General features: G+C 40.0%; 1 protein-coding gene across 3 annotated transcripts in view; it reads left to right on the top strand.

Annotated features, from left to right (window-relative positions):
- LOC124723085 overlaps positions 1-18,827 on the top strand; it is a 75,257-nt gene that overhangs the window by 24,322 nt on the left and 32,108 nt on the right. The gene's annotated exons all lie outside the window — the stretch shown is intronic.

Genomic DNA, 18,827 nt, shown 5'->3' with positions numbered 1-18,827 from the left:
ACCAGTTACTGTTAATTTTAAACTCCTTTAGATCTACAATATTTGATATACCTAGTTCCCTTTTACTCTTTGGGTATTCCAAGCGGTATGCGTTTGCATGAGGCTTACTAAATGATCCATGATAGATATGCATAAACTTTTTAGTTTCTGCAGAAATTTTCTTTGATTTTTCCTTTGTTTTGACCAGTACTAGCTCACCAATCTTAAAACTACTGGGGGAAGCTTTTGCGTCATGGCTCTTTTTTCTATCTAAAGCGCTTTTGCGTATATTTGCCCTGACCTGTGCTTTCATCTCATCCAATCAACTCTGAGTTAGAACTGGAAAGTCAGTCATACTCGAAATGATATTATGAGGTTCCTGATTAAACATCAGTTCACACGGAGCAAAACCTGTGGCATCGTGTTTAAGATTATTAATTTTCGCTTCAAAATTTTTAATATGATCAGCCCAATTTGAATGCTTCCTGGCACAGTAAGTTCTACACAGGCTATTCAGCTCCCGCATAACTCTTTCACTCATATTCCCCTGTGGAAAATATGCTGAGATCCTAATATGGCGAGTACCGTTCCTTTCAAGACACACCTTAAATTTTTCAGATACAAATTGAGGACCATTATCTGACAAAAGATTCTTTGACTTGCCAATTTTCACGAAATAATCCTTCTCCAGCTTGTCTACAAGCGTTTTGCCATTAGCCCTTTTTATCGGATATAGTTTGACATATTTGCTAAACCCATCAGTTACCACAAAAACGTGGGTACATCCTGCTTTAGATGTCGGGAGGGGTCCGAAAAGATCGACTGCACATAACTCTAGGGGTTCACTTGGGTCTACGTGGTGCATATCGCCTTGCGCTATTCTATTTACTGCTCTTACCTTTTGACAAATAACACAGGATGCCAGTCTTTTTGTTACTCTACGATGCATGTTATCGAAGATGACTTTGTCACTTAGTTTAGCAATGCAATTCTTAGCCCCATAATCTATTAGCAGATCTACATGCTGTGAAGGAAAACACACTTTCCATTCTGCTAAATCTACATTCCTTCTACGGAACAAAATTCCTTTATGTAAGCAGTAATATTGTGCTACCTTTGGATAATTGGGGTCCCCTAAATAGCTTTTGACTAGCTTCAGTTGATCATCATCAATCTGCTCCCGCTTAAGTTTTTAAATAGTTTCTTTATGGCACTCACCTCTCTGAGCTCACGTATGGCCAATATACTTACCTCATTCCTATCCGCCAAGGGAAGCTCTGATTCATTCCTTAATTCAGCACTTCTCGATAGCCCATCTGCTACTAGATTGTTCTTTCCCTGTATGCAATTAATTTCAAGGTCTAACTGCTGAAGGTACATAGCCCACCTAGTTAGTCGTGGATGCCTCAATTTACAAGTCTTCAAAAACGTAAGTGCCTTGTGATCACTATAGATAATCACCTTATGTCCTAACAAATAGTGGTCAAATTACTGCAGGTCAAACACGATGGCTAGAGCCTCTAATTCTGAAATTCCATAATTTCGCTCAGCAGATTGCAGTAAACGACTCGCAAAAGCAAAGGTTTTATGAACCTCCTGGTCGCCTTCTGTTTCCATCTGAAACAATTCTATTACCATCCCATAACCATTCTCATCCACTGACATGCAAAAGGGTTTCGTAAAATCTGGATGGTGCAAGAGCGGACTATTAATCAAACAGTTTTTCAATCCTTCAAAAGCAGACTGGCATTCTTAAGTCCAAACTCATGGGGTATTATTTTTTAATAAGTTGAGTAAACATGGAGCATTAAACAAATGATCTTTAACAAAACGTCGGTAGAATCCAAACAAACCGAACATTGACCTGAGTTGCTTTTTATATCGGGGCGCTTCAAACTTTTCAATAGCTGATAATTTGGATGGATTCGGCAGTATACCATCCATGCTAATTTCATGGCCCAGGAATTTTATTCTGTCCCTTACACATTCAGTCTTTTCTAATTTCAATTTCATACCTTCATTTTCAAGAGCTTCTAGTACCCTGTCCAACAGACTGATATGTTCTTCCCATGTGGGAGTTGCCAACAGAATATCATCTACGTAAATAGTTACCTGATCTAATAATTCCTGTCCTAATACATGAGCCACAACTCTTACAAAGGCACACACAGAAATATTCAATCCGAATGGGACTACTTTGTACTGGTAGCACACTCCTTCATACAAAGAGGTTGTATATTTTCGTGATTCCTTTGCCAGGCGCAAATTCCAGTACCCACATGTGATGTCTATAGCGTCCCCAGTGCTATATTACGAAAAGACTTAAAAAACAGTATTTATAACGAAGAGACATTTAAAATTGAATAATATATTTTTATCATGTAGCCGTAAAACAATAATTTCTCTGTCGAGAAATGCAAAGAAATGCAATGCAAAGAAATGCAATGCAAAGAAATATAACAAAGTGATCTAAAGAGACGACAAGATACACTCTTTTGTTAATTTTTTTAGTCGTCTTCACTTCCTCTTTTGTCTTGAGTGTGTATAGACGGACATCTTTCGAGTGCTGGCAAATGTAAGCATATTTGTATGAGTTAAGCAGATAATATATTAATTTAATATTATTGTGCACTTTTAATTTGTAAGAGGTGATCCCGATTTCATGTCCGCCTTCCTTGAATTGACATGCATTCAAGTAATTTACAGTTCAACAATCGCACAGGCCGATGCGGCCAACGACGCCATTACGTGGCGATATTAACTTATGAAAAATTAGCGGAAGCGAAATACTCGCCCGCTATTAACATAATATTAATTTTTCTCCACAGCCGCACGAAGTTGCAGAAATACGTAGCTTTAAGATTCTTATTTTCAGTACCATAGCCGAGAGCCAGAGCCAGGACTCCGACTACAATACAATGGTTAACGGAGGTAAGAAAAATACTCTCGCGCGTGTGTGGACCGCAATTGTAATTAATAACTAAGGATTTCTTGCTTTAAAGTGAACTGACTAGCCGAGGAAAGTAATATGAAAAGTTTATTACATTGTTCCACTTATATGCTCATGTTTTAAAAGATTCAGCGAGTCTAACATTCATTAACGTAACAAATAATTTGAGATTAATATTGTTAAAAGGAGAACTTCAGGAAAGCATTTAATCGTAAAATCAAAATTAAATGGAATATCATTTTTATTAAGGCCCTCCACGTAAGTCGGCAACAATCAAAAAATAATAATAACAATAATAATATATTAAATTACGACGGCCGATGTACGCGAGATTGGCGCCGCAACTTTTGGGCCCGATCAAAGAAAATTTGAGATTTATTAATATAATACTTACTATTGTAAGGAATGTAATTATGTATGTGTCTAATTGTTGTAAAATATTAATGCCTATATGAATTCTTTTACATGTACAACAACGAAACCACACCCTGAGGAGATCTGGAGAAGAAAAAGTGTAGAAAAGAAAAAGGATTGCGAGAAAGAAAAATAAGCAAGGTAAGGCCTATTGTGCAAGCATCCTGTGTAGCTCTGTGCGGAATATCGAACCCATATGCACATGAGATACCTTCGGTGTTTTGTGTATTTATGTGTTTATTTTTGGAGGGGATAATTATTCGTTTTGTTTATTTATATGTTTATTTTTGTAGGGGATAATTATTCGTGTGTGTATCAGTGTTAAAGATTCGTTAGTGGCTTAAAGTGAATTTATTATGGGTAAGATAGGACAAGCTAAAGCATCCGTACCAGACGAACAAAATTTTGTTAATATAGAAAGTGAGGGTCAGTTGCAAAACGTAAACGAATCCCAAGCCACCGCCTCGGATAACATAATTTCCGGAGCGGGTGGCGAGGATCTGTGGACGGTGAATGACGCTCCACAGCAGAATGGGAATAGAGTAACAACTCCACTGCCTGGGCAGGGGGGCCAATCGAGTGCTAGATTAAGCGGGGCACCAGTATGCTCACCGATTGCAGACCCATTTGCAGAATTTCTGCGCAGGTTAGAAGAAAGAGATAGGGAAAGAGATCAGAAACTGGCTCAGATGCTCTATGAGCAAGAGCAACAAAGAGAACAGAAAGAAAGGGAAAAAGAAAGAATGTCAGAACAGAGGGAAAAACAAAAGAGACGAAAAACTGGCTCAGATGCTCTATGAGCAAGAGCAACAAAGAGAACAGAAAGAAAGGGAAAAAGATAGAATGTCAGAACAGAGGGAAAAACAAAGAGACGAAAAACTGGCTCAGATGCTGTATGAGCAGGAGAAAAAATTAACGCAAATGCTACATTACCAAGGGAAAGAATTTACGCAGAAGCTCAGTGAGCAAGAGGAGCGCAGTGAAGCGAAACTAGACAGTATCCAAATCGAACTTGCCGAGATGCGGGACGCGTGCAAAGAAATACCTGATCTTGTGCAAAGCTTAGCCGGCGAGATGTAAAAATTACAGATATCGCAGGCTAGGCTTGAAGACAATGTCCAGACTTTAACCACCCGCGTGGATAATGTGTAGATAGATGCACGGAAAAGTATTGATACATATTTGGAAGTGCAAGCTCAAAAAGTCGACAAAGAATTCAATGAATGGCTAGAAGTAAAGGATCGCGAGATATCTGCAAAGATTGAAAGCGATGTAAAAACAGCTGTAGAACAAGCGACTGCGGCCGCGATTGTAAATATTGACGCTAGCGCTGCCGCACTGCACGCCGAATTAACACAGATCAAATCCCGTGTGACAGCGGAGTTGCCAAATTGGCAACAGGAGGTCGCGCGGAGACTGTCTGTGTTGGAAAGCAATGTAAAAAGTGGCGGAGAGATGAATCCGACTCCGCGTACTGACTATTATAATAACGCAGACTGTATGCAGAGTGCGAGTGCGCAACCGCAACCTAATGTGAATTACGGGCACGAACAACATGCGATACCGTGCAGCGCACATCAAGAAGTAATGAATGTCACAGAATGTAGCAATCAGATGTGCAAAAAAGAGGACAATGTAATAAAACACAGAACATTCCAACCCTTCAATAGCGAAAAACGAAATGTCCACCCTGTGGTATTTATTAAGAGCTTCAGGAATGTGTTTCCCAGGACATGGACGGAAAGACAAAGAATACAGTTCGTGGTCTCCTTTATTCAAGGTGACGCGGCACTGTGGGCCACCGACGTGTCCGAAAAATGTCTAACGATGCAACAGTTTGAAGGTGCATTCCTGCAAAAATTCTGGTCCGATAGCGTCCAAGAAAGACTACGAAAGGAGTTGTACAGTCCAGTAATGTACAATCCTAAGATGGGAACGTTACGCAAATATTTCGAAAAGTATATAAACAAAACCAGGTACTGGGACGAGCCAATGTCCGATCGTGACATAATCAGATTGATAAAAATGAAGTTGCCCAGTGAAATTAAAAGATATTTCATCAATGTGCCGGAATACGATATAGAATAATTCATGGAAATAGTGGATTCTGTTGACTTATTGATCGAAGATATGAAAACCGAAAACAAGTGGAACAATGCAGGCTGTAATCAACAAAAAGCCGATTACAATAGCAGCCACAGTAACGGTAGTAACAACGGGAATAGGCAAGAGCACCGGCAACAGAATCGAGGCACAAACAATGGCAATGGTTATAATGGCAACGGTTGTAATCGTCAAAATCTAAAGAGACATCATGATGGACGCATGAGTAATGGATATAATGGTAACGGCAATCCTCTATGGCGGAACAACCGAAATCAGTGGCGTGGTAGTAATGAACCGACACCACAGTGGCAACAAAACACAGCGCCACAATGGAACGCCAACCCAGGTCCATCACAGAACATGTCAGGGAGTTACAACCGACCACCGCAAAACCAGAGCCATACACAATATCAAAATACACCATCGGGGAGGCAGGGCGGCCAACCCAACAGTAGCAAAAACAACAACCAGAACCACAATATGAGGTTAGTGGAAGTGACAGACAACTGTCAACCCACTAAAGCTCATCCGTTAAACTAAAGACAGCCACAATACGCTCTCCGTTGTTGGCTGCAGGATGGTGTAGTGAGGGCACATCCACGGATGACAGCCATAAACTTTGTATGCTGAGATACAATGAGGGAACAAAAATAGAAAAGGAACTTGTAGACATACCGCAAAAATGTAACCGAACCGACAAAAGTGTTGTGCAGGCTATATTGCAAGCAGATATGTACGGAGCACCAATACAGATAATAGTCGATACCGGTGCTTCAACCAATGTCATGAGTGCTAATTTTTACAAGTGCTTGAGTCAAAATAATAGAATACCAGTATTGCCAGTGAAGAATTGTCATGTAACAGGTGCAATAGGTGCACAATCTCATATCATAAAGCACCAGGTGCAAGTCGAGTTTACGGTAGGAAATGAAGCAATGAAAAGCTCGTTCCTAGTAGTTAAAGGATTAGGTGTTGCTTGCATCCTGGGGATGGAATTTTTACGCCAGAGAGACGCAAAAATCGACCTCTTGTGCGGGGAAGTAAGCCTTATGAATGAGGGTAGACGGGTAATTTTGCCGTTGTCGAGGACACGGGAAGTGCACGGTAAATATTGCCGGAGCTTTCAGTCGAGATTCGAAGGAATACAGGTAATGAATTTATATTCTGACGTAAGTACAAGACAAGCATGTTATAAAGAGTTTATTACTGAAGACAGAGAGGAAAAAAGGAAACTGATAGCCATGAAAGTCAGGGAGTCAGAACATTTGACTGAAGCACAACAAAACGAATTGACACAGCTACTTACAGATTATGAGAATGTGTTTTCGGAAAAACCCGGTGTTATCGAGGGCTACACCTATAACATCGAAGTGGTATCTCACGATACTTTCTGTCACGCAAACTACACCATCCCGTGGTCAAAGAAGGAGGCAGTTACGAAGGAAATAAGAAAAATGCTTGATTGGGGGATAATTGAACCATCTCTATCCCCGTACAGCAGTCCGCTCGTGGCCGTAGCGAAAGCGGACGGCAGTATACGTCTCGTGCTTGATGCGCGCGATATTAACAAAATAATTGTACCTGTCAGAACGCGACCAGAAAACCTGGATGGACAGATACAGAAGTTTTATGGAGTTAAATATCTGACCTCTATCGATATGCGGTCGTCGTATTGACAAATCCCACTAACTGAATCATCAAGAAAGTACACTGCCTTTGTGTTTGCTGGCAGAAGTTACCAATTTAAAGTTTTACCATTTGGATTAAATGTTAGTGCAGGTGTCTTCATTGCAGCGCTCGATACAGCATTAGGACCAGATTTGTTGTTCCGAGTAACGTCGTATGTCGATGACTTATTAATAGCTACTCCCGATTGGGAAAGCCACATGGACACGCTGAGATGCGTACTAAAAAGATTTTCTGAGGTAGGCGTAATAGCAAACCTCGCAAAATCCAAATTTGGCAGGGAGAGAATAAAATTTCTTGGTCATGTAATATCACCTACAGGTATTGTGCCCGATCCGAAGAAAATGGCAGCAATTGAGAACTTCCCTCCTCCTAGAACCAAGAAACAGTTAAAGGCATTTCTGGATCTAGTGTCATTTTTCAGACGATTCATACCTGACCAGCTTTTAAATGATAATACCCTGTTAAACTTGTTGAGAAAGAATGCACCCTGGATATGGAATGAACTGTGCCAGCAGTCATTTGAGCAAATACGACAAGCCCTTCTAAATGCTAATCCACTGTCACATCCCGACGTGTCAAAGGAATTTTGCCTTGCTACAGACGCTTCCACTGTCGGACTAGGCGCTTGTTTATTCCAAATCGATGAGGAAGGTGGAAACAAGAACGTAAGAATAATCGGTTTCGCAAGCCGAGTGTTGTCAAGTTGTGAACGATCATATACAGTCACCGAACTCGAAACACTAGCAGTAGTATGGGCCATGAAGAAGTTCAGATATTATGTGTACGGAAAAAAATGTAAAAATTTTCTGTGATCATCAGGCCTTAAGTTTTTTGCTGACATGCAAGTTAATGCACGACAGGTTGACTAGGTGGGTGCTTGCTCTGCAGGAATATCAATTTCAAATAATGCATATAAAAGGTTGTGACAACGTAGTATCTGATGCTTTGTCGCGGTTGCCGCAAGGTCTGCCTGAGCTAACAACAATACTAGAACAGGCAACAGAGTACAAAATTTTAGTTATGAAAGACCCTACGTGTCGAAAAAAGTTCCTGCAGGCGTGCAAGCAACTACCTAGTTTACAGGACGAAGATCCCGCCTTGGGAAAAGTCAAACAAGAACTCCTATCTTCGGGTGGAAATCAGATAGGTAGCCATTATTCTGTTCAAAATGGGGTATTATATTACCGGAAGGATGTTAACAAGGACTTGTGGTGTATCTGTGTACCGGAAGTATGTATCAGTGATTTAATCTGGCGCGTGCACCTTTCGTGGGGACACGTGGGTATTGAAAAATGTAGAGCACTTCTCGCAAGACAATGTCATTTTAAGAAAAGAATAATTCAGAATGTTGTAAGGACATGTGTAGTTTGTCAAAGGACGAAACCTACAAATCTGCCGACTGTAAGTGAATTGCACCCTGTTCTTCTTAACAAACCATTACGACTAGTTTCTGTTGACATTCTAGGGCCACTACCCACTGGCAGAGGTGGTGTGAAATATGTATTTGCTGTATATGATGCCTTTTCCAAATTTCTAAAATTGTATCCTGTAAAAGCTTCAACGGCCACACCCCTCATTCAGAAATTACGAATAGATTATTTTGTTAATGTTGGCAAACCACAGATCATATTATCCGATAATGCCACCTATTTTACTGGCCTCAAATGGAAAACGTTTCTACAAGAGCAAGGTATTAAGCACATTTTTGTAGCTCGATTTCACCCGGAGAGCAGTCTTGTAGAGCGTACCTTTAAAGAGTTGAACAGGTTCATGAGAACTTACATTCCGAATCGCCACACCAAGTGGGCAGAATACGTTTCGACTTTTGAGGAACTCCACAATAGATTGCCACATTCAGCCACCGGTTACACTCCACTAGAAGTCATGTTTGGAAAGAATGAAACCGACAGCTGGATGTCACCATTACCAACTGTACCACGACAAGTCGTACCTCACGAACAAATTATAGCTGAGACTTTAAATAACTTAACGAGGTGCGCGGAGCGCCGAAAGGAGAAGCATGACAAGAAAATAAAGAAGGTAACAGTGTACCAACCAGGTGACTTGGTGCTAGTAAGGACTCATCCCAAGTCATCTCTGTTAGCGAAAAAGAATAAAAAATGGCAACTGGTGTATGCCGGGCCCTACAAAATCATAGACATACCACATGGATGTAGCTATTTGTTGGGTGACGTAGAATCGGAAGAGATTAAAGGACTCTATCCATATAGACTTAAAGAAGTTCGCTCAGTAGAGCAACGTTTACATATGTGTGTAGTAGGTTAAGTTTAGAGTGTTTCTTTTTCTGTGTGTAAATGTTCAGATTGTAGTGTAACGTTTAAAGACAATGAGGCGCACAAGATTAGTGCGATTCAATTTTGTAGATGTTAAGGAATAATAGTATTTTTAAGCAACTGCATTTTGAAGAAAAAAAATGAACGTAGGTTTAAGAATATTTTACAAATTTCATGTTGAAAAATGCTTTAAAAATATTTTTAAAAAAACTTCAACAGCATGTAATGATGAAAGAATTTTTCATTGGTGTGTCATGAATATTTTTGAACTGTAGTAGTAATGAAACTTATGAAATTCAATATTATAGTGTATATGTTGTTCCATGTATTTATGTCTATACCGATCCTGAAATATGCTCAATCATAATTTACTTAACAATATGAGTGCAGGGTGTACATCACCCAAGGTACCTCATGTGTTGTGGACAAGGTACAAAGCAAATCAGTAAACGCGACTACCGCTAAGCACTGTTAAAATATATTGCCATCTGCTAAGGCAGAGATTTACACGAATTTGTAGTGTAAACAAAAGTCACAAATCTAACAATAATCTAGGAACTTGCACGCTAGGCCTAGATTATAAAATGTGTACAATAATGCGAGAGGCAAAGTTTTGTAAAGTCGAGCCTGGCTCTGGAGGGCAAGTACGCAATGAGTGGGCAGACATGACATGGGGACTTACCTCAGATGAGACGGAAATACAATTGTATAGTCAAAAAATCTGAAGGCAAGTACGACTCTAAGTGGAAAATGAAAAGAGATAATTAGTGCGAGAGACTGGTAAAATCCAGCACGAGACAAAATCCAGTTCAGACTGAATGAAATACATTAGTGTTTGTGAACTAATCGAAACAGTTACTTTAAGCAGTGTGAAAAACTGTGAAGGTGAAACTGTGATACGGACAGTGAAGTGCTAGTATTGAACGTTCAACAGCGGTAAGGACGCAAAACGCGAAAATTACGCACGAAAAACTGTGAATTTGCTTATAAATGTGAACTGTTAACGTGAAGTGAACCCACAGCCAATATTTTTGGGACAGACTGTAATTTCAGTGCGTACAACAATGCGAGATTGGAATGCGATGCGTGGACTGTTGCAAAACAGCGACCGCAGAAACGGCAAATGTTTGTGCTAAGCTCGTATTGGGACACTCACCACTGCCTGCGGGTGCGGCGAAAACATAAATAATTTTGTCAAGACAAAAACTGACGTGTAATGGAAACAGTATTGCATCAAAACTGCATTCACGGGAGAGGATCCATGTCATGTATTCTGCAGGACAGTGCTGGCTTGACACTCGGAAACTGGCGAAAACTTAACAATAACTACCTCACTAATAAATGCTTCTTTCCCACTAGCGTAACCATCTGCAGCGGGAAACAAATATTACGTTGGTTATGCGTATGTTTCAGGTACTACGTCGGAGATGCGTAGCAGAGCTGACTCCTGCCAACAAGCGCGGGGGCGGATATCATCCCATTCCGCCACGCCCGGTCGAGACAGAAACGCATCGCCAACCGTGCAGCCTATCAGCTGATTCTGACGTTCCGCGACGGCGAGACACGCTGGCGTCGAGTGGGCGTTGACCCCTTCGCAGCCGCCGCGAACGCCGAGCACCGAACACACCAAGCGGCGCCGTCGCGAGCTAAACGTCGCGGCGTAGATCGTCAACGACACCGCAGTCAATTGTTATAATGACCTTATTTCTTTGCATAGTGCAACAAAACATTATTCGTAATGTATGCACATCCTGTACTCCAATGACATCCCAAAAACATTTAAGTGAAAGTAACCAAAGCAGTTAGTCTGTCGCTCCGCCGAGGTTTTCCCCAGGGTTTCCCTACGGCCGCGCCAAATGGGGAGCGAACAGTTGACACCCCTGGGACTTCAAGTTTACGGACTAACTCGTGATTGTATACCTTTGAACACTGCAAAAGTTGCAACCCTAAAAAAAAGCAGCCAAAATGAAACTAATTGTATTTTATGTCCTTTTCTTAGGTACATAACTGTATACGTAACCAATTGTATATTATATTGTTATGTAGGTAACTTCATCTGTATTACACTTTGTGTGCAACACACCTCAGTAATTACAACGGTTTAAATATACGATGTGACATATGTAGACTGTGAAAGAAAAATCTGTGTGTGGACACTGTGGACATGAAAAAGGAAATATTTATGTAAAAAAACACGAACATTTTTTATGACATAAACATTTCGGGGGGCAATATAGCGTCCCCAGTGCTATATTACGAAAAGACTTAAAAAACAGTATTTATAACGAAGAGACATTTAAAATTGAATAATATATTTTTGTCATGTAGCCGTAAAACAATAATTTCTCTGGCGAGAAATGCAAAGAAATGCAATGCAAAGAAATATAACAAAATGATCTAAAGAGACGACAAGATAAGCTCTTTTGTTAATTTTTTTAGTCGTCTTCACTTCCTCTTTTGTCTTGAGTGTGTATAGACGGACATCTTTCGAGTGCTGGCAAATGTAAGCATATTTGTATGAGTTAAGCAGATAATATATTAATTTAATATTATTGTGCACTTTTAATTTGTAAGAGGTGATCCCGATTTCATGTCCGCCTTCCTTGAATTGACCTGCATTCAAGTAATTTACAGTTCAACAATCGCAGCGGCCGATGCAGCCAACGACGCCATTACGTGGCAATATTAACTTATGAAAAATTAGCGGAAGCGAAATACTCGCCCGCTACTAACATAATATTAATTTTTCTCCACAGCCGCACGAAGTTGCAAAAATACGTACCATAGCCAAGAGCCAGAGCTAGGACTCCGACTACAATACAATGGTTAACGGAGGTAAGAAAAATACTCTCGCGCGTGTGTGGGCCGCAATTGTAATTAATAACTAAAGATTTCTTGCTTTAAAGTGAACTGACTAGCCGGGGAAATTAATATGAAAAGTTTATTACATTGTTCCACTTATATGCTCATGTTTTAGAAGATTCAGCGAGTCTAACATTCATTAACGTAACAAATAATTTGAGATTAATATTGTTAAAAGGAGAACTTCAGGAAAGCATTTAATCGTAAAATCAAAATTAAATGGAATATCATTTTTATTAAGGCCCTCCACGTAAGTCGGCAACAATCAAAAAATAATAATAACAATAATAATATATTACATTACGACGGCCGACGGAAGCGAGATGTCAATTGAAGTGAGGTACCTTACACCTCGAAATTTTTTAATCAGCTCGTCCATATTCTGAGGACGGTCACTTTCTCTGATAATTTCATTTAACCAGCGTGCATCCAGTACTAATCTGACACTTCCATCACGCTTAGGCACAACAACAAGAGGACTATTATATTCACTAACTGCTTGCTCTATGACACCCCAGGCCAACATACGTTGAATTTCCTTTAGAACTGCTTGTTTCCTTGAAACATGTATCGGATAAGGTTTCTTGAAAAATACTCTCCCAGGCTTGATATTCAAATGGCATTCATATCCTCTAACTTCACCAGGTGCGTTTGAGAATACGTTACTATGCCTAGTTAACACACTCTTTAATTCTGATCTTTGTTCATCAGAAATTTGCTTTGTTGATTGTACCTTTCCCTCTATTTCTTCTAGGATATATCTCTCCTCAACATTAGCATCTTGCATATTACTACAGAATTCAGTATTTTCCTGTAGGTACCCTTTATTCCTTATTACTCTAATAGGCAGTTCCCAGGCTTCATTATTACCGCCTATATGACTTCCTATAAAAGCCTCTCTTATCACGCGAGTGTCAGGTTCAGTTAAAATTAAGTTGTTCTGGTCAAAATCGATCTTTCCCTGATACTTTGACAAGAAATCGGTACCAATCAACATATCAACACTTAGGCCTAGTACTATTAAACAAGGATGATCCATTACTACGTTACTTATACCAATGGGTATCAAAGTTTCGTGCTGAACTGGTCTATAAACTTTTCCAGTAGCACCTATAATCTTTAAACCACTTACTTTCATAACCGTTAACTCCTTTTTATTTAGAATAATTTCAAAAAATGCTTGGGACAAGGCACTTGCTTCACTGCCACTGTCTAGAAGACAGCGCACAGTTACTCCTGATATGTTTGTTTTGATAACAGGGAGAGTTATTTTACATTGAACAGGTTGCTCATACACGTCTTCTAATAAATCCTTTTCAATTTGCTTCCAGCTAAAGTAGTTTTGATCAGTTGCAAGTACATTTACATTTAAATTTTGAGTTTCATTAATCTCTACACTTTTAGCTGCCTTTTCCAACCTATCCACTAATTTTAAATCGAAGCACTTGACGACTCCTTCTACTTCTGTTTGCTGCACATCAGCCAAACCAGCTTCTAACTCTGAGCAACTGCGTCCCTGCGCAACATTGCTATTCATAATAATGTCGTCAGCTTCTACTATTTGTGGCACGTTAATACAGCTACTAGGTTCCTTAACCTCGTTACTATTTCTACCCCCTTCATTCACCAATTCATCCTCTCTAAAGTTTTGCAAGACTGATTCTACTTCTGCTACTTCAACTCTAGTTTTTAGATGGCCATTATTATCGAAGATGTAAGCTTTTACCTCATCATCATCCACACCAGATTCAAACCCATTCATTATTTCTTCCCTGTTATGTACAGTGCGTTCTTGTTCTTCTTCGACCCATTTCTCCAGCGTATCCAAAATACTGTCTACTATTTTGTGAGAGTGGTTTAACACATCACTGGTACTGTCTGTTCTTGTTTCATCATGCCTGTTTTCTGTATGTGTATGTTGCCTGACTGTTGTCTGGCTGTGTTACTGTTACCACCTGGTGAGCGGCCGTTTCCTCATAGACGGGATTTAGTTTCCCATACGCGGCCTGTTGTGTTCATTTTCTACAGCACTAGGTATGGTCGCATTTTGTTCCCATTCTGGTCTCAATGGCATTGTGTTTACTTCTTTGCTTTCGTCATAATAATTGTGACGAAAGCGTGGTGAGTGTCTACCACCTCTCCCTCTGCCACGGCTTTGATTTCGATAATTTGTTCTTGTGTGCCTAACTTCCATATTTCTAACATTCACGTTCCCATTGTCTTGTTTTCTGTTTTGTACGTGATTGTTAGATGATCTATTTGTATGCTGCATCTGTTCCTCTGCAGCAGCTACTCTTTCAACTCTCTCTAGGTATTCAATAAATTTATCTACATTGTCTCTAGGGGCGGAAATGATCCTTTTCTGCCAGTACCACGGCAGCTTACCTTCTATACCCATAATTATCATATCCGGTTTCATTTTTTCTGTCAAATGTGACAGTATTGAAATCCACTTCCTAGAGAAATCTTTTACTGATTCACGTCCTGGGGAAAACTTTTTACCACACCAAAATGCTCTTAAAACATCATTTTGCTTGTTATGTGACCAGTATTCGTTACGAAATGCAGATTTAAATTCAGCCAAAGTTTTACATTTTATCATTACATCAGCTGACCATCGCAAAGCATCTCCTGACAAATGACTTCTTATAAATGAAATTTTCTCCCTTTCTGACCAGGCATTAAGCATTACGTCTTCAAAATCATTCCAAAATTCAAGGGGGTGAATGGACTTATTTGGATCAGAGCGTAAGAATTGCCGACATCCAATAAAAGCGGCGTCAACTGAAGCCACACGCTGTACAGTTGTACTACGAGAACTACCAGAGGTTACTCTATTTTCTAGGTTAGCAATGTTAGTATTCAGTTCTTCTACTTGTGACTCTAGTGCTTCTACCCTGTTACAACATCTTTTGTCCACCTCTTCAGTATTTTGCTGACAGGTTTCTACCTTAATTTTTACCTCTCTATCCTTCTTGAGCAAAGTTTGGATTCGTTGCCTAACCTTTCTGACAACCTCCCTTCCAAGAGTTCATCTGCATCTTGAAAATCTTTGCGAACTTTATCAATTTCGCATTTAAAAGTACTATGCATTTTAATTAATTGTTGCCCTACTTTTACTTGAATATCATGATGGATAGCATCCATCTTGTAATTTAAGCTGTTCATTTTAGATTTCATTTCCTCTTTCAGTTCCTCATTACTAACCTCAATCTTATTTTCCAACTCTTTATTACTATTTTTAGTTCTTTTTGATTTGCCTCTAGTTTAGCAAACAACAGTTGCATCCAATTCGGAGCCTCTACTTTGCCACTTGCCATTTCCTGACCTGGCTCAACCTGAGAGATATTGAGCTCAGTTTCACTACCTGATAAAGTTACCAACTCTATCGGCTCCCTTTTGACTTCTATCTCACTGACTGGTTGTAATCCGGTACTCTCATTTAAATTCAAATCAGATTCTACTGATGACAAATTACCCTCTCATTTAATATTTATGGGCTTAGCGGAACCATCCTCATTAAATTCAGTTTCTGATCCTGAGGATTCATGGTCAGGGACCGGTTCCCTTTTGAATTCTCCATTTCTACTAATCTGTTAGCAGTAATTAACAAATAGTGTAAATATTTTTGACTTAACTTAAATCCTTGATTTCGACGAATTGTGTCGGCGCGATGTACCAACAACCGTGATGCGACGCGTCGCGACGTATTGCAGGCAAAAGCAGCAGTTGTGGCGGTGAAGATGGCCGCAGGAATCGTCTACTGCAGTAGCTCCAGGGAAGGGGGGGGGGGGGGGGGGGGCTAGACACCGTTGAGCGCTCGCCGCAGCTTGCAGCTGTCTTGCAGACCCGCGCAGCTCCGCGATGATGCACCGTCTTCTTTTGATCTCAGCGCCGTCGGCAGCCGCGATCCAGCATCGTCGCCTTTCTTCCTTCCTTCACCATTCAAGTTATCGCGGTTCGCTTTTATTGTTAATTATCTGCAATATCTGCAATAAATGTTCAAAAATTAATGCTCGCCATAAAAGTGAAAATAAATTCGCCACTTACCACGCGGAATTGAATTTCACACGGACGGCACACTAACAGTTATTTTACCGAATTCTAAACGATCCAGGACGGTGTATAGTACTCGCGAGTTCACTATCCGTTTTCACTGCCAAATACGCACTTGTCACAGCTCGGCTCTGACGTCATACGAGGCAGAGCGCGACCAGACGTTTAACTGGCGTGGACCTCACAGTGTCTGAGAGCGAAGTGAACCTTTCTGCTGCTTCGGGGGCTGTATTTATAAGGTGCCGGTGCGGACTGCCGAGAAAACATCTGTTGTCTCTGTCTATTTGCATACGGCGGCAGTCTACAAACGACCGCTATCTCGGGCACATAATCTTTAATAATATAGTTACCAATTACTTCAGAAACTTCTTAATTTTTGATGGTATGCAGATAAGCAGTTTGAAAGCACGTAGGAAGCTTCAACTTTCTATAATGAAAACTTTGCTTAATAGAATTTATTTAGTGGAACTGACGGTAGATTGTTACCTCTGAACCATACCTTTGCTAAGACTTATACCAGTTGCTCTTTATGTTACAAGTCTTAAACTGGGTGTAGCTCTATTATTTGATATATTTGATCATCTGGTTTAACCAAAATCCACTATCATTAAAATTTCAAGTACTTAATCTACAACACTTAGGTACATTTTAGTTACAAAATTAGTTTTTATTTAATTACTCAAAAACTATAAGAGGTAGATTAACGTGGACTCTCAGTTATTATTTATGGGGTGTACTGAAACATAAAACAAATTTTCAAGTTTCTTGCACAAGGTAACAATGGTGATGTGATCAAACCATGGTATTGACTGTCTAAGCATAGTTGAACTACAGACAACATGAGCTGTGTACTTCCTTCTAGGAGGAACGGCTAGAACTGATCAGCTGTCTGATCCCCTCCGTCTAATAGATGCTGCTCATGCATGGTTGTTTACATCTTTGGGAGGGTTTAGTGACATCTCCGAACAGTCAAAGGGACTGTGTCTGTGATACAAAATCCACAGTCAATGTCCATCTTTAGGAGTTCTGGGAAGCAGGATGAAGCAAAACTTTTTTTGATGTGTGTACAAGGAATAGGAGTTCACCAAAAATTGAAGCCCATGGGACTCCCTTTGGGATTTGTTTTCTCCTTGCTCATTAAAATTGCTATTGTCTGAGCTATTCAGCACAATCTTTTGCATTCTGCTTGTCAAGTATGATTCAGACCAGCTGTGCATTAAGTCATCAAGTCTATAAAACTTTAGTTTTTGTACGAGAGTATCATGATCTATGCAATCAAATGCCTTGGAAAGATCACAGAAAATACCACCTGGCAATGTATTATTATTTAAGGCTAGTGCTGTCTGATGAGAGAATGTATGGATAGTATTCTCAGTCAAGCAACCCTTCTTAATTGTTCCCACTTAAGTGTGTGACTGCTCTTAAGTACATTACTTTTTCAAATATTTTGGAAAAAGATGTTGATAAGGAAACTGGACAACAACTGTCACCTTTATTATGAAGTATTTTAATAATTGCATATTTTAACCTGTCTGGAAAAATTCACTATGCCAGTGATGCACTGCATACACTGACGTGATGAAAGTTATGGGATAGTGATATGGACATATACATATGGCGGTAGTATTGTGAACACAATATATAACACAGGTTATTTATGCAAAAAGGTTTTCGACATGATAATGGCCACATGACAGGAATTAGCAGACTTTGAATTCAGAAGGGTAGTTGGAGTTAGATGCATGGAACATTCTGTTTCAGAAATTTTTAGGAAATTCAATATTCCAAGAGTCACACTGTCAATAGTATAATGAGAATACCAAGTTTCAGGCAGTACTTCTCACCACAGACAATGTAGTGGCCGACAGCCTTCACTTAATGACCGAGAGCAGTGGCGTTTGCATACAGTTGTCAGTGCTAACAGAAAAGCTTTACTGTGTGACTGCAGATATCAATGTGGGATGTATGATGAACATATCCACTAGGACAGTGTGGCTAAATTTGGCATTAATGAACTATGGCAGCAGACAACCAATGCGATTGCCTTTGCTAACAGCATGAGATCGCCTGCAGTGGCTCTCCTTTGATGTGACCATATCAGTTGAATCCTAAATGACTGGAAAATCATGGCATGGCCAGAGGAATCATTATTTCAGTAGGTAAGAACTAATGGTAGGCTTTGAGTGTGGCATAGATCCTACAAAGCCATGGACCCAAGTTGTCAACAAGGCACTGTGCAGGCTGGTGATGGCTCCATAATGGTGTGGGCTGTGTTTACACGGAATGGACTGGGTCCTCTTGTCAAGTGGAACCAACTGAGACAGTTTGCAGCCATTCATGGACTTCATGTTCCCAAACAATGATTGAATTTTTATGGGTGACTATGCACCATGTCACAGGGCCACAATTGATCGCAATTGGTTTGAAAAACATTCTAGAAAATTCAAGCGCCTTGCATGAATCCCATCAAACATTTG

This window comes from Schistocerca piceifrons, chromosome X (assembly GCF_021461385.2).
Source record: "Schistocerca piceifrons isolate TAMUIC-IGC-003096 chromosome X, iqSchPice1.1, whole genome shotgun sequence".
In the NCBI taxonomy this organism is placed as follows: Eukaryota; Metazoa; Arthropoda; class Insecta; order Orthoptera; family Acrididae; genus Schistocerca; species Schistocerca piceifrons.
This window is presented reverse-complemented; position numbering and strand designations above follow the sequence as displayed.